Below are 10,126 nucleotides of genomic sequence, written 5' to 3' on the forward strand. Positions count from 1 at the left end.
AGAGAGGCATGCAAACTCCATTTTTGCTTGTGTCCTCACTCTTCTGGTAATCAAGAGCAGAGGGTGAGGATTGTCATCTCCCTGCTCAGGGGTAATGCTCAGACTTGGGCTTTTTCGCTGCCATCAAGGGATCCCTCCCTTCGATCCGTGGAGGGATTTTTTGTGGCCCTGGGGCAGATTTATGATGACCCGGATCGTGTTGCTCTGGCCGAATCTAACCTACGTGTTTTATGCCAGAACAAACGGTCTGCGGAGCTTTATTGTTCTGAATTTCGGAGATGGGCAGCTGATTCGGGTTGGAATGATGCTGCACTCCGGAGTCAGTTCTGTCATGGTCTCTCGGAGAGATTAAAGGATGCGTTTGCTTTCCATGAGAGACCAACGTCCTTAGAGTCTGCCATGTCCTTGGCGGTACGCCTTGACAGGCGTCTAAGAGAAAGAAACGAGACCTCTCTGTCCAGCCATTGTCAGTCTAGGGGCAGTGGTGCGGACTCATTCAGTGTGCAGGGGCCTCATCCTGTCTCGCTCCCCTCTGAGGAGGAGCCCATGCAGCTAGCTCGACTTGCCCCTGATAAAAGAGGATTTAGTCCTCAGAGTATGGTATGTTTTTGTTGTGGGGGCATAGGTCATTTGGCAAATGTTTGTCCGTCTAGGAGATTCTTGAACCCGATTAAGAGCGATAATAAGAGAAAAATCTCAAAAGGTAAATCATCAAGTTCTGCTTCATCTGCTACTTTGGGCAAAGTTGATGTAGGATTTGATGCTTTTCCTCTGACCTGCAGTTCCCGTTTTCTCCTGTCTGCCAGGGTGGCGCTAGAGAGCAAAGTCATTTCTTGCGAGATTTTTGTCGATAGTGGAGCGGCCGTCAATCTTATTGACACTCAATTTGTAGCCATGCATGGTTTTCAGGTTTGCACATTAGATAAAGATATACCTGTTTTTGCTATTGACTCTGCTCCACTCTCACAGAGATCTCTGAAGGGCATTGTTCACAATATCCGGCTAGCTGTAGGTGACACTCATGTGGAGGATATATCTTGTTTTGTCCTTAACGGATTGCCGTCTCCTCTAGTTTTGGGGTTACCCTGGCTCACTAGACATAACCCCACTATTGATTGGCAAGGAAGGCAAATAAATGAGTGGAGTGATTTTTGTAGAGAGAATTGTCTCACAGCGACTTTTGCAGAGGTGTCTACTAAAACGGTGCCATCATTTCTCTCTGATTTCTCGGACGTGTTTTCCGAGAGCGGTGTTCAGGAGCTACCTCCTCACCGGGAGTTTGACTGTCCCATTTTGGCGGAGGGGGTAGTTGTTTCTGCTCTATATTCCGATTTGGAGGCCGAGGTCCAGGCTGCCCAGACTGAGACACCTGCCCGTTGTCCTTCTGGGAAGTTGTTCGTGCCTCCTGAGCTACGTCACAAACTCTTTAAGGAGCATCATGATACGGTTCTTGCTGGTCACCCCGGGAGTAGAGCCACGGTGGATCTCATTGCTCGGAGATTTTGGTGGCCGGCTCTTCGTAAGTCGGTGGAGGGTTTTGTGGCTGCTTGTGAGACGTGCTCTCGCGCTAAGGTCCCTCGTTCACGGCCTTCAGGTTCCCTTCTCCCGTTACCCATTCCTTCCCGTCCTTGGACACACCTGTCCATGGACTTTATCACGGATCTTCCTCGTTCCTCGGGGAAGTCGGTGATCCTGGTGGTGGTGGACCGTTTTAGCAAGATGGCTCATTTCGTACCTTTCCCTGGTTTACCCAATGCTAAAACGTTGGCGCAAGCTTTTGTCGACCATATTGTTAAATTGCACGGCATTCCCTCTGATATTGTTTCCGATAGAGGCACGCAGTTTGTGTCCAGGTTCTGGAAGGCTTTCTGTTCTCGTCTGGGGGTTCGGCTGTCCTTCTCTTCTGCTTTTCATCCGCAGTCGAATGGTCAGACTGAGCGCCTTAATCAGAATCTGGAGACATATTTGCGCTGTTTTGTTTCAGAGAACCAGGAGGATTGGTGTTCATTTCTCCCTCTTGCTGAGTTTGCTCTGAACAACCGTCGTCAGGAATCTTCTGGTGAGTCACCATTCTTTGGTGCATATGGGTTCCATCCGCAGTTTGGTACATTCTCGGGAGGGGCTCTTTCTGGTTTACCTGAGGAGGAGAGATTTTCCTCGTCTTTGTCTACCATTTGGCAAAAGATTCAGAGTAATCTTAAAAAGATGAGTGAGAGGTATAAGCGTGTGCCTGGTCCGGACCTGAATGTGGGTGATCTGGTGTGGTTGTCTACTAGAAACATTAAGTTGAAGGTTCCCTCCTGGAAATTGGGTCCCAAGTTTATTGGGCCTTATAAAATCTTGTCAGTCATCAATCCTGTTGCCTTCCGTCTTGATCTTCCACGGGTTTGGAAGATACATAATGTATTTCACAGATCTCTCTTAAAACCATATGTCCAGCCCACGGTACCCTCCTCTTTGCCTCCTCCTCCGATTTTGGTTGATGGCAATCTGGAGTTTGAGGTTTCCAGAATTGTGGACTCTCGCATGGTCCGCGGTTCTCTTCAGTACCTCGTTCATTGGAAGGGTTATGGTCCTGAGGAGAGGATGTGGGTTCCGGTGTCGGACATTAAAGCCACTCGCCTCATCAGGGCATTTCATAGGGCTCATCCTGAGAAGGTGGGTCCTGGGTGTCCGGAGTCCACCCGTAGAGGGGGGGGTACTGTCACTACCAGAGCTTTGGGACGTTCTCACAGCTCTGTTTCTCCACCCCTGTGATGATGTCACTACTAGAGCTGGGAGGCGTTCTCACTACTCTGTTTACTTCTGGTTTCTTTCACCACAGCTGTCCTTCATGTGTTTGATTTCCTTCTCTTTATATTACCCCTCCTCCTATGATAGGATGTGGATTATAGTTCTCACTTCAGTTGTGGCTCTTGCTTTGGTTTCTTCACTTGTAGCTATCAGTCCACTGGACCTGTGTTCCGCTGCAGCTAGCACTCCGGATTTTGCCAGCCTGTCCTTGGATCCGTCTTCTCTGCGGCTACAACACCTTCAGCTAAGTCTGCAGACATTGTTGTATTCCTGTTTGTTTTCTGACTGGATCTGAGGTGGCCACGGTTCCCTCCATATACTGAGTAGGGCACTGGTGGCCGTGCCCCTTCCACTATTGTAGGGGTTACAGTGGTCATTAGTCTTAGGCACGTGGGCATGCCTCGTTCCGCCTTTTGGATCCGGGCATGTGCTTTAGCAGAATAGGGAAAGCGTTGAGGGTCGGACAGGGGTCACCCTTTATCCTCCCTAGTTCTGGGTCCAGTCAGTTGCTCTGTACTGTGAATTACTATCGTTGCTCACATACACCCGTGACAGCTAGGTATGCACTGGAACATTCTCAGTGATTGGTGTGGAGGAGATTATCAATATATGTCATATATAGAATGGTGGAGAGATAGTACAAGTGGAGGGTAATACACTGATATGTAGCAGAGCTAGGTATGCACTGGAACATTCTCAGTGATTGGTGTGGAGGGGATTATTTATATATGTCATATATAGAATGGTGGAGAGATACTACAAGTGGAGGATTGAAAAACAGCGATATGTAGCAGAGCTAGGTATGCGCTTGAACATTCTCAGTGATTGGTGTGGAGGGGATTATCTACAGTGGGGGAAATAATTATTTGACCCCTCACTGATTTTGTAAGTTTGTCCAATGACAAAGAAATGAAAAGTCTCAGAACAGTATCATTTCAATGGTAGGTTTATTGTAACAGTGGCAGATAGCACATCAAAAGGAAAATCGAAAAAATAACTTTAAATAAAAGATAGCAACTGATTTGCATTTCATTGAGTGAAATAAGTATTTGAACCCTCTAACAAAAAAAGACTTAATACTTGGTGGAAAACCCTTGTTTGCAAGCACAGAGGTCAAACGTTTCTTGTAATTGATGACCAAGTTTGCGCACATTTTAGGAGGAATGTTGGTCCACTCCTCTTTGCAGATCATCTCTAAATCCCTAAGGTTTCGAGGCTGTCTCTGTGCAACTCTGAGCTTGAGCTCCCTCCATAGGTTTTCGATTGGATTAAGGTCCGGAGACTGACTAGGCCACTCCATGACCTTAATCTGCTTCTTCTTGAGCCACTCCTTTGTTGCCTTTGCTGTATGTTTTGGGTCATTGTCGTGCTGGAACACCCATCCACGACCCATTTTCAGTTTCCTGGCAGAGGGAAGGAGGTTGTCGCTCAGGATTTCACGATACATGGCTCCGTCCATTTTCCCGTTTATGCGAATAAGTTGTCCTGTGCCCTTAGCAGAAAAACACCCCCAAAGCAAAATGTTTCCACCCCCATGCTTGACGGTGGGGACGGTGTTTTGGGGGTCATAGGCAGCATTTTTCTTCCTCCAAACACAGCGAGTTGAGTTAATGCCAAAGAGCTCTATTTTGGTCTCATCAGACCACAGCACCTTCTCCCAGTCACTCTCTGAATCATTCAGGTGTTCATTGGCAAACTTCAGACGGGCCTGCACATGTGCCTTCCTGAGCAGGGGGACCTTGCGAGCCCTGCAGGATTTTAATCCATTGCGGTGTAATGTGTTTCCAATGGTTTTCTTGGTGACTGTGGTCCCTGCTAATTTGAGGTCATTAACTAACTCCTCCCGTGTAGTTCTAGGATGCTTTTTCACCTTTCTCAGAACCATTGACACCCCACGAGGTGAGATCTTGCGTGGAGCCCCAGAGCGAGGTCGATTGATGGTCATTTTGTGCTCCTTCCATTTTCGAACAATCGCACCAACAGTTGTCACCTTCTCTCCCAGCTTCTTGCTAATGGTTTTGTAGCCCATTCCAGCCTTGTGCAGGTCTACAATTTTGTCTCTGACATCCTTGGACAGCTCTTTGGTCTTTCCCATGTTGGAGAGTTTGGAGTCTGCTTGATTGATTGATTCTGTGGACAGGTGTCTTTTATACAGGTGACTAGTTAAGACAGGTGTCCTTAATGAGGGTGACTAATTGAGTAGAAGTGTCTAACCACTCTGTGGGAGCCAGAACTCTTAATGGTTGGTAGGGGTTCAAATACTTATTTAACTCAATGAAATGCAAATCAGTTGCTATCTTTTATTTAAAGTTATTTTTTCGATTTTCCTTTTGATGTGCTATCTGCCACTGTTACAATAAACCTACCATTGAAATGATACTGTTCTGAGACTTTTCATTTCTTTGTCATTGGACAAACTTACAAAATCAGTGAGGGGTCAAATAATTATTTCCCCCACTGTATATATGTCATCTATTGAATGGTGGTGAGATAGTACAAGTGGAGGGTAATACACTGATATGTAGCAGAGCTAGGTATGTGCTGGAACATTCTCAGTTATTGGTGTGGAGGGGATTATCTATATATGTCATATATAGAATGGTGGAGAGATACTACAAGTGGAGGAGTGAAAAACAGCGATATGTAGCAGAGCTAGGCATGCGCTGGAACATCCTCAGTGATTGGTGTGGAGAAGATTATCTATATATGTCATATATAGAATGGTGGAGAGATACTACAAGTGGAGGAATGAAAAACAGCGATATGTAGCAGAGCTAGGTATGCACTGGAAAATCCTCAGTGATTGGTGAGGAGGGGATTATCTCTATATGTCATATATAGAATGGTGGAGAGATACTACAAGTGGAGGAATGAAAAACAGCGATATGTAGCAGAGCTAGGTATGCACTGGAAAATCCTCAGTGATTGGTGAGGAGGGGATTATCTCTATATGTCATATATAGAATGGTGGAGAGATACTACAAGTGTAGTAGAGTTGAATATGCACGTTATTACTCAAATGTAGTACAGCTCTAATCATAACAAATTTGCATCTGTGCTGTTCAGTGATTTTTTTTTTATAGGAGACAAAAACACTAATTATATGGATACTAACAGACATGCATTTGGGCTGCAGTGAATTACAGTTTCTGCACAGATAGGGTTTGGAATAGATATGAAAAGTTTTATGTGTAGTTAGTATTCAGGACATCCAAATGGTAGTCTCTAAAATCACTTCCCATTGCTCACTGAGTGATTGGAGTCCACAGCAGGAGAGATGAGCTTCACAGACACTTCCTGGTGCCAGCCAGACTGATGAGTCATACTTTTCACATGAACGAGCACGCAGGACTGAGTTCTCAGTGTGATGTCATAAGGAGGCGTGGCCGGCCTTTACTCTAGCTGCCTAAGCCCGCCCAGCTTTAGAAGCTTCAAACCAGGAAGTGATTTATGCAGTAACTGAAACTCTGGCTGATTTAGCAAGATGGGAATACCCCTTTAAAGTCTATGAATGTGACACTTGGGTGTTGTGCAGCTAACATTCTCAACTGGCTTTTTAGATTGTCAGTGCTAACACCTTCAATGAATTGTTCCTTTAAAGTTTTGTCTTGGTTCTCTGCCTCATGGGGGTCTACCTGAACCACAGCTCTAAGGGCTTCTTTTAATGACAATGCAAAGTCTCTGAGTGACTCACCGGTTTGTTGTTTTGTGCTGAAGAACCTCATTTTGACTTCTGACACGGTCTTGGGTTCAAAGGTGGTGTAGAGTCTCTCAAAGATCTGTCCCAGGGTTCTTCTTCCAGAGCTAGGCCAGGACTTCACTTCCCGGAGTGCGGCTTCTTCTAATTGGACTAGAAGAATTTCCATTTGCTGCTCTGTGCAAACAGGTACAATCTTAACAAGGCACACATTTTCTCTTTAAAGTCTCTTAGGATGTGAGTTTCTCCAGAGTATCGGGGGAACCAAGGGGCCCCAAAGTAGTAAAGCATGGTTAGTGGCATCATGCTGGCTGCTGCAGCGGCTGGTGGTGTACTGGGGCCAGCTGCGGCTGCTGTAGGGGATCCGCTGAGAGCAAACTGCGCGGTTTCCTCCTGTACAGACATGGCAATAAAGTTTTATTTAAATGCTGCAGGCTAAACTTGATTTTGCACACTCTTTAGATGGGGTTGCTTTGGACAACCGTTGCGGGTGTATGGCCCTTTAAGAAGTGATCGGCCGGTACAGGCCGGAGGATATTGCAGAGTAAAGCGGAGGTTAAATGTCCTTTTTTTGACTATAAAGGCTCTTTATAAGTTGCGGGATTAAATTGGGGTTTGTACTTGCTCTTGTCTCTCCGTGGAGGCTGGCTGACGGATCCGGAGCTCCTTTTCTCTTCTCCGTACCAAATCTCGCGATGCGCGAGAGTACGTCACGCAAGTCCCGTGACGTACAGCGCGATTACACAGCAGAGGGGCGGTAACACAATTTGCATATGACCCGGCCGCTCCGGACCGTTACAAGAGCGGTAGGGGGTAACTTGAATAATCACTGTGTATAGGGGGGTGGTGCTAACTCTCTCAGCACTGAAGGAGTGTACAATTTTGAATTTCCTGCCAAGCTGCTCTGCGATGACGCAGCAAATCACTACAAGTCCGTTAGGCGGCAATTTTTTATGCAAAACAGTCCAGTCAAAAACAGCAAGCAGCGCATGTTTTAACGATGCGGTTTGTAGTAGATGAATAGCGCAACACATGCAGACAGTCTTTAAGCAGTTTTAACAGTTCTTTGGCCCAATAGAAGCAATAAACAGTTGGGGCTTATTCACAATCGGCAATCCACAATAAAGCAGGGTTTTGCAAGTCCAGTTAACACACAGTGCCAATTTCAATTATTGTAGTGCACAAAAATACAACAATGCATAAGTCCAGTTCATTAAAGGCACAGAGGATATTTATCAGAAATCCTGTTCTATAAGGCACAGAGGATATTGATCCTGTTCGTAGTGACGCCAATTTTAATTATGCGGTATGCCAGACCTTGCAGGGGAATTATGTATGAGGTCACGGTGTGAGCAATAGGTGGGCCGAGGTAAATACAGTTCTGGTTACTCACGGTTATGTCGTCCCTGGGCAGGCTCGCATAAGTGAAAAGGAGAATGGCACAAGGATTCTCTGGGGCACACTCTGGTGTAAGGCAGTGTTTCCCAACCAGTGTGCCTCCAGCTGTTGCAAAACTACAACTCCCAGCATGCCCGCACAGCCAAAGGCTGTCCGGGCATGCTGGGAGTTGTAGTTTTGCAACAGCTGGAGGTACACTGGTTGGGAAACACTGGTGTAAGGGACACTGGCCAGATGTTGGTTTGAGGTGCGCTTGGTGGTCTGTATTAATGTGCCAGTGGCAATGTCCCTTGTAATCATGACGCCAGTACCTTTTATATGGAGGTACAACCATTTACTGTAGTGTTAATAGAGGAACTGAGTTTAAGGCAATTCATCTCTTCACTAGGTATCTCTGATACCCGGACTTCAGTGATCAGCTTGGATTAAGTCTTTTCTGGCGCCAGGAGAATGAACTTATCAGATACAACAAAACACGGGTCTGTACAAATTCACTCTGATTTTATTGTCCTTCAGTCCAGCCTTTTAAAGGCCAGAGAGTATAATTTACATAGTAACATCATTAACCAATCATGTGTAGACACATATGGGCTAGTACATATTAAGCCAGAATGACCCTATAAGGTGTGACTGTTTTTACTAGGGATTCAGGAATTTCAGGAAATGGTCAAAGGAAAGAGAAAGATTCCTAAGTCCCAGTGGGGGGACTTGAAACATGACCAAGATGTTATCACAATACACATTGTTAAAACAGACATAAATGGAGTCACATATATCCCTTCAAACCCCTCTTAGAACCTTATATATCTTATACTATATGTTTCTTTCTCTGTTCTCCCTTAGTTTGCTTGTAAGCCTTAAGGTATTCCATATACCCTTCAGGAGTATAATCCTCAGGCTTTGTTGAGGTTGTGTTTGCCTCTTCTACCTCTACCGGAGTATAGAGGAATGTTGAGTGTACCCCTCTTTCGGCCACTTTTTGACATATGGCAAGAAGGGAGGGCACACACTGTAGACAACAGCAGAGGCACACTATTGCAGCGACCACGGCGAGTTCCACTCCTAAGAGATACATACCTTATTTGACCTAAGTCAGGTATCCAGTCAAAAAGCCAGTCCCACCATCCTTGGTCAACATCTTGTTTTATATGTTTAATCATCTCTTCTAGTTGGCCTATTTTATCTTTTATTCCACAGGAGTGATCTTATAAATTGAAACAACACATCACTGCAAACGCTGAGCATCCTATACCATGTTGGAGCAATAAATAGTCAATAGTTTCCCTATTCTGCAAGATAGCCTTTTCATATGATTGTATATCCAGCAGTATATCTTGCAGAATTGCACTAGTGACATTTATCTGTTTTACCATAAAACAGGCAAGTTTTGATATTGTCCTGTGGTTATATATGGCCAACCCTGGTACCCCTATCATAGATACCCCTAAACTCATGTATTCTGCACTAGAGAGGAGATTCACATTATAGTCACAATTTTCTGGTAGCTGTAGGGAAGTGTCTCTCATGTGTCGCGTCTGTATTGCTGGGACTAGTGGTATCATTGTTAACGTCAACCTAGCTATTGTACAGGGTCCCTCTGTAATATTGGCCGGTATGTACGTGTAACCAGTATTTCCACAGGCCAATACCCATCCTGTTGGTAGAGGTACATGTTTGTCTAGGGATGGTACTGTTTTTGTAATGTTACATTGCATATTCTTTCCTGATACTATCTTTTTACAGCTACTTATGTTTCTGTTGCAAATATTTGGCTTAGTCTTGTTCTGCATTTTTGCTTGTATGCAGGGAGGCAATAGTTTCTCATCGCAGGAGAACTTGTAACATATTTCTGCTGCTGTAACAAGACCTGTAATTATTCTTATCATGTTACTTTGCAGAGTCTCATATGGAGAACAGTTATAACAAGCATGATAAGGATTTACATGTCCATATTTAAAGAGGACCTTTCATCAGTATAATTTTAATAAACTAATAACCCTACCTAATAGTGCGGCTTCCACTGATGTTCCCCCTTTTAAAAAAAAAAAAATCGACCACCGAATGTTGAAATAATAGCCCCGTTTGTTTGTTTGGTCACTCAAGCGCTTTTTTGTATGGGGCGTTGCTAAACTTTTTTCTTTGCTATGGGCCTAGGCTGAGAGCGCAGCCAATCAGAGCGCTCCTCTCTCAGCCAGGCAGATCAGATAGAAAGATCAGCGAAAGATCAGATAGACCGGC

General features: G+C 45.0%; 1 long non-coding RNA gene across 1 annotated transcript; it reads left to right on the forward strand.

Moving 5' to 3' along the window:
* The first annotated feature begins 3,452 nt into the window (after positions 1–3,452).
* On the forward strand, positions 3,453–5,530 carry LOC121005262. The gene is made up of 3 exons (XR_005779899.1): positions 3,453–3,623; positions 4,211–4,216; positions 5,364–5,530. It is a non-coding gene; the product is annotated as an uncharacterized LOC121005262 (long non-coding RNA).
* Positions 5,531–10,126: the final 4,596 nt, after the last annotated feature.

The sequence above is a fragment of the Bufo bufo genome, chromosome 6, assembly GCF_905171765.1.
Source record: "Bufo bufo chromosome 6, aBufBuf1.1, whole genome shotgun sequence".
In the NCBI taxonomy this organism is placed as follows: domain Eukaryota; kingdom Metazoa; phylum Chordata; class Amphibia; order Anura; family Bufonidae; genus Bufo; species Bufo bufo.